We start from the raw sequence: 10,580 nt of genomic DNA, 5'->3' as shown, positions 1-10,580 counted from the left end.
CAACCGTTGGAGCCCCCCAGCCGCTCGGCCAGGTGGAGGGTCGGCCCCGGCCCGCAGCACCCTGGGAAGTGGAGTCCTCGAGGCGCCGGCGAGACCGGGTGCTGCCGGGAAATGGAGTCCTTCCGAGCACTGGGACTGAGCGAGCGAGGAGGCACCGGCGGCCGCAAACTAGGGTGGCTGGACCGGGGTGGGAGGGTCCGCTGCTTCCGCTTACTCGGGCGGCCGGATGCCACCCGTGGCTTTGGCGCCGCGGAAAGAGCTGCGACCCCTGGCCTGGAGCTGCTTTTGTGAACAGAGGAAGGACCGGCCCTGGAGAGACGGCCTCGGACCTTGGGTGCAGGGTGGGGGGGCCCTGTGAGGGATCCTAACATCGGCTGCAGACCTGTGCTGAGCCGAGCCCCTGGAACCCAGCCGCTAACGCACCATCTCGGTCCTGCTCCCCGATTGTAAATGTGCACACGCACGCGCTCTGTTTGGGGGCCGGTCCATGGGGACAGTGGGCTATAGGCACCAAGTCACTCTCCAGAGTCACAGCGGGGACGGGGGTGGGGGTGGGGTGGCAGGGCGGACCTGGCCACCTGCAGTCCTTTCCCTCCAATGGGCTCGGGCAGGCAATGTCTGGCTTGTTGGCCACGTGGGCTCTGGCTTCCTCTGCACACTGGCACTGCAGCTGTGCTCCAGGGTCCACCCCGAGGCAAAGAGCTTTGTCTGGGGTTGTGCGAGGATGGCGACCTGGGGGCAGCAGATCCAGGAGAACACCAAGTGTCCCAAAAGTAAAAGCGAGGGTCAGCCTTTTAATATGTGAAAAGTTACGTTTTCACCACGAGATACAGGCACGCCTTGGGTGAGGTGTTGAGAGCCCATGGGGAGTACCAGAGAGCAGAGGGAGGTGACCAGCAAGCAGGAGGCCGCCGGCTTGGCTTCACCTGCACCCTGAGCTTCCCAGATGTCTTATTTTCAAGGCCAAGAGGACATGCCTGTGTCCGGTGTCCCTGGTGGCCTCTTAGCACCATTTTGAATAAAAGGCTTTTTCTTTTTCAAATTATCTGTGACCAGCATGCAGCATGGTGGTTAGGGCGCTGGACTCCCACATGGCAAACTGCAGCTCAAGTCCCGGACCTGGCAGGTTGCTTTCTCTCTCTCAAACGCACGTGCTCTCTCTCTCTCTCTCTGTGTCTCTATCTTTTCCTGATGAGTTCATGTGTTCTATAGCAAAATTTAATAATGATAATAATAATAATAAATAAAATTTAAATTCTTTAAGAATAGGTTTCCTGGGGCCAGCAGATGGTGTGGTAGTTAAGGCTCTGGACTCCCCATGGCCGACTGTGGTTTGAGTCCCAGACGTGGAGGCTTTCTTTCTCATTCTCCCTCTGTCTTTCTCTGGCAAGTACATGTGCCCTGTGGCAAATTATAGGATAATAATAATGATAAGTAAATAATTCTTTTGGGGGGAGAAATTTTTGCTATAGGACACATGTGTTCACTAGAGAGAAAGAGAGACAGAGAGATAGCAAGAAATCACCCTCCAAGGGGAATGGCCACACTGCAATCCCTTCTCCTTTCTCCTCTCAGGATCTTGGACACACACGCTTGGCATGAATTTAAGCCACTGGGTCTGGGACTTGAACCGCGGTCAACTACATGGGAGTCCAGCAACATAGCCATTATACCAACTGCTGGTCCCCCAATATCTCGTCTTAAAGTTCAGTCATTTCATTAGACTTGAAGGTCTCTATTTTTTTAAAGAATCATTTAACTTTGTTTTAAAAAAAAAAAGAATCATTTAACTTTGCTTATTTACTTTTTAAAAATTTATTTTAATTTGACCAGAGAGGGACAGAATGAGAAAGAGGGAAAGTGAGAAAGCAAGCTGCCAGGTCCAGGACTTGAACCGTGGTCTGCCATGTCCAGTGCCCCCAATCACCATGCCACCTGCTGACCCCTGGGGTTCTCTATTATTGTCTTAGTGTACAATGAGGCTTTTCAGGCACTGAGACCAGATACCCCTTTTTGTTTGTTGCTTTGGCTAGAAGGCATGTGTACTCGCCAGCAGCAGAGAGGCGAAGGGAGAGGAGAAAGCATCTTCATGGGGACTAGTCACACTGCAAACCCTTCTCCATTGCTCCCTCTTTTTGGGACTTTGGGCATGCATACATACCCAGTGTATTTCTCAAGCTGTCGGGTCCAGGATTTGAACCACAGTCCACTCTGTGAGATCCAACCACCTTAACCACCAGGCCGTGGAGCCAGCTAGAGATCAGATACTCCTTTACTTCAGAAAAGTTTCCTTCGGTTGTACCTGTGAACCCCACCAGCCCCTTCTCACAGTCGTTTTATCGGTAGGCGTAAGGGTCATTAAAGAGCTAAGACGGAGGCCAGCCCGCGGCACAGGGATTCCGCTCTGCACTGAAGACTGGTCCCCCACGGCCGGCAGTGTTGCGGTCACAGTCCCAGTAGCATGAGACACATCAGGCATGTACATGTGAGTGCCCGGAACCCCGGCTGGAGAGAGGCGTGGAGAAAGGCTGCCGTGTGACCATGCTCCCGGGGCGCCTTCTCTGACAAATCCTCTGGGTACTGAAAAAAAAAAAAAAGCCAAAATGATTATAATTCAAAATACTAACACTTGGGTGGGGAGCAGGAAAGGGACGCAGCCTCGGGGAGAGGAGACCACTGAGGTCTACAGTGAGAGACCACACACCCCCACAGAGGGCCCTCAGACCAAGAGCCCTACCTTGGGACAGGAGGGGAGCCCCTGCCCTCACCTGTCTCCTGGCCTGGTCTGATGCTCTGACCCCTAAGTCACAACCAGGTGGCCCCTGCAGGCCCCTGAAGGACCTGAACTCATGGGGCTGGGCTGGGACAGGGAAAGGCGGAGCTGAGACCTCACCCAGAGAGACCAGGTTCGCCGCTGATCCCCAGGTGACATTCCTGTACAGAGCCCTCTGCCCAAGGAGCAGATGCCCCCTTTTCCTGAGTAAGTACAGGGCATGTCCCCAAAGGTCAGCAAGCCCTGAAACCACACGCTCGTGCAGCCCATGGGTCACCAGCCTGGGAGTGGGGAAAGGACACTAGACGGGATGAGGGAGCAGCTGGCTCAGGGCTCACATCAGGCCTTGCCAGCTGCTTTGTGGGGAGGGTGGGCTGTTGGGGACTGGGAGACCTGAGGACATTATTCCAGGAACCTGACTGCCAGGAGGCCCCTAATGGCAAGGAGAGTTGGCACTCCCAGCTCACCACCACTGATCTCACCTCCTCCTCCCTGACCTGCTCCCTCTGTCCTCCCTGGTGAGAGTCCTCTCCTGAGCCTCAGGAGGCTCTGAGTCCCCGGTCCTGGAGAAGACTTAGGTGCCAGGCCCCAGTGTAGTGGGGACCACGAGTAAAGCCTGGGAGCCAGGACTCTGACATTCCTGCCAGCCATCCTGGAATCTGGGTCCTCCAGGTGGGGTATGGCTGAAGCGCGGGCTGCCCGGGGACGAGTCGGCAGGGGTGATAAAGCGACACTTGGACGAACATAAGCACTGGCAGCACAAGCCGATCCAAAATAATGCCAAACAGCACGGGGAGGGATTGCTGACCCGCGAGCAGGAGAGATGGCCACGGCGGAGGCCAGGAGACAACAGCAGCGCTGGTAAAGCACAGCGGGCCATCTCAGTGAGGAGACGGGCCGCGGGACAAGGACGAACCAGGATCTGAGGGCACTGCCCGGTCCAGCCTACCTGGAGAGCAGCTGCAGAGCTGCGCCTCCGGAATCCTGCCGTCGGGAAGCGCCGGGCGCCGGCCCCAGAGCGGAGCCCCGCCAGGCCCAGTAAGCCAGAGCTGGGGGGGGCGGGGGGGACACCCCGCCTCGCCCCGCCCCGCTGTCACCCGCCTCTTTTGTAAGCACGCCGCAAGCCCCACGCCCTGTGTCTCCTCCCGGCCCCGCCTCCCTTGAGCGAGTGCGCTGAGGCCCCGCCCCATCTGCTTCCGAAGAGGCCCAGGCCCCGCCTCCTTCAATGCGTGTGCTCAGGCCACGCCTCCTCCGCTTGCGTAGCCGCTCAGGCCCCACCTCCTTCACGTGGGCAGTCACATCAGGCCATGGACTGGCTTTTGGCCCCGCCTCCCGCAGATACCTGCTCAGGGTCACTTGGGATGCTCCCTAGTGGCACGGATCGCGGGTCTTTTCCGTGGGGTTCTGGCTCAGTGGGTCTGCAGTGGGGTCGGGGATCAATTTCATCCCATTCTGCTGGAGACCGTTGAGCAGGCAGGCTTAGGAGTCCTCGTGACGACTCTCTTGTTCTTGGGAAAGTCTGAGGGGCACTGCCCAGTCCCTGACCTGAGAGGCTAGTGTGTCACACACACGTTTTAGCGAACAACCCGTCGTTGTCCCCCAGGGCCTGGGATTGGCGCTGGCACAGCTCTGTCGAACAGGCGAGGGAGGGAAGAAGAAAAGAAACAAAGGGAGAGAGAGCAGAAAAAGGAGAGGCAGTTGGTTGATGACAGGAAGGCTAGAGGCTGGCCACAGCCTACGTGGGTAACAGGTGACAGGTGTTGGGACAGGGGCAGGCGAGGGGATTTCAGGTTGTCACTTAGATAGAGGAAAGGCATACTCAGTCACTGCATCTTAAATCCATCCAGGGCGACTGTTCCTGTAGGGAGCAGCCAATCTGAGCTAAGTAATAGCGACCTTTAAATCGGAGCAGAGCACAGACTCGCTCTGTGGATGCTGCACAGCCAGTGGAGGTGGGGTTTATTCAGACCAAGGGAAGCAAGGTGCTCCATAGGTGCAGTGGGTTATAGAAGACACCTGGCTTTACCCTCCGCTTCTCCCTCCCCCATTGCTCTATAAAAGAATAAAGCTGAGAAAGACACAGGGCTGTAGCGTTCTCCATCAGAGATGTCCGGTCTGCCCATCCTGCTTTTCTCTTCTGTACGATTGTTCTTTCCAAAGTCCCCCATTGCTTCTACTCTGGGGGCTCTCCTCCCCACATTTTGCCTAGCAGGTCTCAGTATGGGCCAATAATAAGTGGTATTTGTTTGTTTGAGAGATTTTTTGCCATAGGGCATGTACCTTTGCTGGAGAGACAAAGAGAAATCTACCCCCAAAGGGGATGGCCATGATTTTGAGCATGCACACACATGTGCCCAGCATGAGTTTTAAGCCACTAGGCTTGGGACTCAAACTATGGTTGACCACATAGGAATCCAGCATCCCAAACACTGCTGGCCCCAGAAGTGGCATTTTTCTAACTGAAGATCATCTGTTTCCTTCTGTGTCGTCATACTGCAGGGACAGAGAGACCCTGCTAGAGTTGGACTGTGTTCCCTAACATTCATATCCAGAAATTGAGTTGGAGATGAAAGTTTTATAAGATGCAGGGCCACCTGCTAGCCCCCAAATTAAATTTTTAAAAAAGTATTACTAGGTGCTAATTTAATCCAAGTAAGGCTAAAGGGTGGGGCCTTTGGGAGGTGGTTAGGGTTAGATGAGGCCATCAGGTGGGCCCTGTGATTAAGTCCTGGTGGCTTTACAAGGAGAGAGGGCACTAGGTGGTAACACCACAAGAAGATCTTCTCCAAGACACATTATAGCCAGGTTGACCAAAACCGCAGACAAAGATAAGACACTAATATTGGCAAAGAGAAAAACATCAAGTTACCTACAAAGGATATCACATCAGGCTAACAGCAGACCTCTCATCGGAAACAATGTGAACGAGGAAAGAATGGAAAAATATATTCAAAGTGTTAAAGGAAGGGACCAGCAGTTAGCATAATGGCTATGTTGCTGGACTCCCATGTAGCTGACCGTGGTTCGAGTCCCAGACCTGGTGGCTTAAACTCAAGCCAGGCACGTGCGCATGCGTGGCCAAGATCCCAAGAGAATGGAGGAGAAGGGATTGCTGCGTGGCCATCCCCCAGGGGGGTGATTTCTCGCTTTCTGTCTCTGTCTCTCTCTTTCTGGTGAGTGCACGCGCCCTATAGTGAAAACCTCTCCAAAAAAAAAAAAAAGAAAGAAAGAAAGAAACGTGTTAAGGGAAAAGCAATTTCAGCCAAGAATACTGTACCCGGCAAGATTATCTTTCATGTGGGAAGAAAAGACAAGAACGTTCTCAGATAAACAAAACCTGAAAGAATTTACCAACACTAGACCAGATCTCCAAGAAGTTCTCAAGGGAGTACTATACCAGGAAAATTAAATACAGACACACAGAAATAAGAGTCCAGAAACTAAGAAAATGGCCAACTTAATCATAGGGACAAGTCTGGAGTGGAATATTATACCCCAGACTTTAATCAGGAAAATCGAACCACGACAGAAGATAAAAGTACATGAGACTGAATTGGTGAAGTATAATTTTATGACTTTTGACTAAAACATTGCTGATTTTCTTATAGACTTTGTTATCTGGTTGTAAGGATTTGTGTCCTGTCTTGAGATATGGATAGGTTCATGTACCTACCATGTGAACAGAATCCTAACCTGTTTCCTGGCTTTAAGTTTTAAGCAAAATTCCTTAGCATTTCTCTGATTTAAGTTAAAACTGGTTTTCTTAATAGTACTAAGTGAACTTGCTATTGAAAGTAGTTAGATTATTTAAGAAATTGTATGATCAATACAATGTGGGGGGAAAGGAATGGAAGACAACTGTAGACACCAGAGATAGTGTGAGAAGAGGGTGGGAAAGGACAGAGGGTTAGAAACAGGGGTAAAAAAAATACTAGAAATTAGAAATGGAAAATTTTTTATAATAACATGCATGAGCCACTATGTAGTATATTCTGGATGGGAAATCACATTTTGTATGCTGTGACGATGTTTAGGGAATGAATGTAAATTAAGTTTAATAAAAGGTTCCAAAGAAATAATAAAACTGTTTTTGAAATTAAAAAAATGCATTAAAAATACTTATTCGATGACTGCAGCTAGGTGCTACTTTATACGATGTTCATTCTATTCACTGAGGTTCATGCCTAAAGTTGGACTTGTGTTCACGGAAATGTATATATCAGCTGTGCTTGCTATGAAAATATTTAGATTAATTAAGATCTTTAGTGACTCTGGGAACCAGCAGTTAGCGTAATGGCTATGTCGCTGGACTCCCAGGTAGTCGACTGCGGTTCGCGTCCTGGACCCAGTGGCTTAGAACTCACGCGGGGCGCGTTGTGTGCGTGCCCAAGATCCCGAGAGGAGGATGGAGAAGGGATTGTGGCGTGACCATCCCCCGTGGAGGGTGATTTCTCGCTTTCTGTCTCTATGTCTCTTTCTGTCTGTCTGGTGAACGCACGCGCCCTATAGTGAAAACCTCTCAAAAAAAAAAACCAAAAACCCCACATATCCTTATTTATTGTTCATTCATCCCCAGATTGAGCAAGAAAGTCTCCACTCAGCCCCTCCCCCCAGCCCAAGCCAGTCTCCTTTTTCTACTTCTTGTAGCCATTTTTGGGCAGCTTGGGAGCCCACCCTAGTCTCCCAAGAAAGCTTGTATGACCTTAATAGACTCTTAAATACTCTTTTGGCACACATGTGACATCATAAGTCTTGACTTTTGGAACAAAACTTTAAACGGAGGGCCCATAAAACCACCAAAGAGTGACCACGTCCCTGAAACTGATCAGTCACAGGATTGCCAACACAGTAAGAGCAGAAGCAGGGTAACTAGGGGCTGAGTCCTTGAAACTGCACAGTGTCGCTTCTATGGTATGCTGTTGGTCACAGTCACACCAAGCCAGCCCAGACCCAAGGGGTACAGAAATAGTCTGCATCTCTCCAAAGGAAGAGATAACAAACTTTTGTGGTCATTTTTACAACCCATCATCACGACTACCTAGATGAATCCAGTTTGCCACTGTCCAGTTTGCCCCTTTTGTCATGAGGAAAAATTCCATGAAGATGACTGGCAATTTTGTATTGATGAAGGGCTTCTTTATTCTTCCAGAGATAGAGGCTGGGATCCTAATGGCCCAAGCTTTATTCACTATACGTCCCCATGACACTGGGCACAGAATCCGCATCCCTCAATGAATGGCTGTAGAAGTGAACTGAAGTCAATTCTAAGTTAAAAATAATGTAATAGCTAAATCACAGGAGTTGGGAAAAAATAAGTCTGTCATAGAACATTTTGAGAAAATCTTCCATATATGTTCACGTATCAGGGAAAAAAAGCAAAACATACAGGAAACAAGAAATGGAAAATTATTTGTTGACGATAACATGCTTCTTGCTTGTTGATATGCTTGATTGAGCCAATATGCAGTGCACTCTGGACGGAAAATCTCTTTGTATGCTGTAATGATGTACAGTGAATGAATGTAAACAAATTTAAGTTTAAAAAAAAGAATTTCGAATTGTTTTCTTTGTTGTTAAGGTTTTAGAGATGGGGTCGGGCTGTGGTGCCCAGGCTGGCATCAAAGTCACGACTCTCCTGCCTAGGCCTGCCGAATGGCTGGGATGACACAGCATACCCTCCTTTTATTTATTTATGTTTGTACAGTGCTTTAGGGTGTGAGTGCTCACCAGAGACAGAAAGTGACAAAGTATGCTCCCCTGGTGGGAGGGCCATACCTCAACCTTCTCCTTTAGTCTCCTCTCAGGATTTTTGGGAACGCACATCCAATGTGTATTTTTCTTTTGAGACAAAACTTTGTGATAGGGTGAGTGTGCTTGCCAGACACTCCCCAGGGGAGATCGGTCACGCCCCAATCCCTTCTTCTCCATTCTCCTCTCATAACTTTGGGCATGCATGCACATACACCCAGCATGAGCTTTAAACTGCTGGATCTGGGGCTTGAACCATGGCCAAGTGCACAATCATGTCCGGCGACATAACCATACGTTATCTGCTCCCTCGTGTTTTGAAGCTGCCAAGCCAGGGACTTAAACCACATAGTCATGCGTGACCCAGCTGACTTAACCAGCTCACCACTGCTGGGCCCAGAGCCATTTTCTAAGTTTGTTATAAGGCAAGGTGCTCACCAGAGAGAGAAAAAGAGAGAGGTCATATCTGGGGGGAGGGCATGTGTGTGCATGTGCGTGTTGTATTTTTCAACCCGCTGGTGGGACTCAAACCACATGCAATTGGCCATGTGGGATCCAGCCACCAGAACCACCACGGCACCTGAAGGCCCAGAACTCCTTTTTTTTTTTTTGAGGTGTTCGCTATAGAGTGAGAGAGACAGAAAGTGAGAAATCACCCCTGGGGGGGATGGCCACGCCGCAATCCCTTCTCCTTCATACTCCTCCCAGGATCTTGGGCATGCATGCACGCATGCCGGGCCTGAGTTTAAGCCACCGGGTCTGGGACTTGAACAGCGGTCGACTACATGGGAGTCCAGCGACACAGCCATTACGCCAACTGCTGGTCCCCAGAACTCCTTTCTTCAAAAAAATTATTTTACTTATTTGTTTATTTCAATTAGACCAGAAAGGGGCAGTGTGTGAGAGAAAGCCGCTAGGTCCAAGACTTGAACTATGGCCGGTCATGTGGGAGTCAGCGCCCTTAATCACCTTGCCACCTGCTGGCCCCCAGAACTCCTTCTTTATAGTCACCCCTGCACCCTGTTTGTTTGGTTTAAGTTTTTGCCATATGGTGTGTGCACTCACTAGCAAGACAAAGAGAAAGTGAGAAACGACTGCCTCCGGGTGCTGGCCATGAGGCAATCTCCTCCCCATCCTCCACCTGGGATTTACTCCACCTCTATGCACCCCGTGAGTTTCAAGCCACCAGGTCCAGAACTGGAACAGTGGTTGGCCAGGTGGAAGTCCAGCACCTTAACCACCACACCACCTGCTGTGATCTTTTTTGTTTCTTAATTATTTCCTATTATTATTTATTTATGACTAGACAGAGAGAGAAAGGGAAAGTGAGAAAGCAAGCGGCCAGGTCCAGGACTCCAACCGTGGTCGAGTCCTGCAGTCTTCCCACACCACCTGCAGGCCGTTCTTTTTTGAGACAGGTACCCTTGCCAGTCTTGCCACGCTGTGATCCTCCCCACAGGCTCTCAGCTAGCTAGGGTCACAGGCAGGTACACCCTGCAAGTCCAGGTTGATCTGAGATCAGAACCGGAGCCGCCCCTGTGGTTCCAGCGTCATATCCCACCTCCTTGTGCGCTGTGGCCAGGCCAGCCTTCATTTTGGTCGTTAACTTCTACAACAGTTCCCCATAAGGGACGTTATTGTTCTCAAATTCTTTTTTTGGGAATTTTATTTATGATGGTTATTATTTTTAATTTGGTATAGGGCACATACAAGAGAAAGTGAGAAAGGTCGGGCGGTCGAACCAGTCGGCCGTGTGGGAGTCCAACGCCTAACCACCACGCCACCTGCCGGCCCTCATAAAGGACGTATTAAAAGAGTAACCGCAGAAGTGTACCCACGTGTCTACCTCACATGGGCAGCAGAAACCCAGAGAAACGAGGCGTCCAGAGCAGCTCGGGGTGTGAACTTCAGGCCGACCTCCGCCGTCCGGGGAGACCGGGACGGCTCAGCCGAGCAGCGGCGGAAAGCACTTCCGCCAACGCCGGCCTTTCCCCAGACCGGTTCCCCGCCGACCCCCCTGCACGTCTGCGGGACGCGCAGCCCTCCCGCCTTTCGGGGT

General features: G+C 50.9%; 1 long non-coding RNA gene across 1 annotated transcript; it reads right to left on the bottom strand.

Moving 5' to 3' along the window:
• Positions 1-416: 416 nt before the first annotated feature.
• On the bottom strand, positions 417-3,858 carry LOC106735233 (uncharacterized). Its single transcript, XR_001370625.2, has 3 exons — positions 3,723-3,858; positions 2,162-2,580; positions 417-732 (listed from the first exon to the last, which is right to left on the bottom strand). It is a non-coding gene; the product is annotated as an uncharacterized LOC106735233 (long non-coding RNA).
• Positions 3,859-10,580: the final 6,722 nt, after the last annotated feature.

Source organism: Tupaia chinensis, unplaced genomic scaffold (genome assembly GCF_000334495.1).
Source record: "Tupaia chinensis unplaced genomic scaffold, TupChi_1.0 Scaffold000335_1, whole genome shotgun sequence".
Lineage (NCBI taxonomy): Eukaryota > Metazoa > Chordata > Mammalia > Scandentia > Tupaiidae > Tupaia > Tupaia belangeri.
Note: the sequence above shows the minus strand (reverse complement) of the source record. Positions and strands in the feature narration are given on the sequence as shown.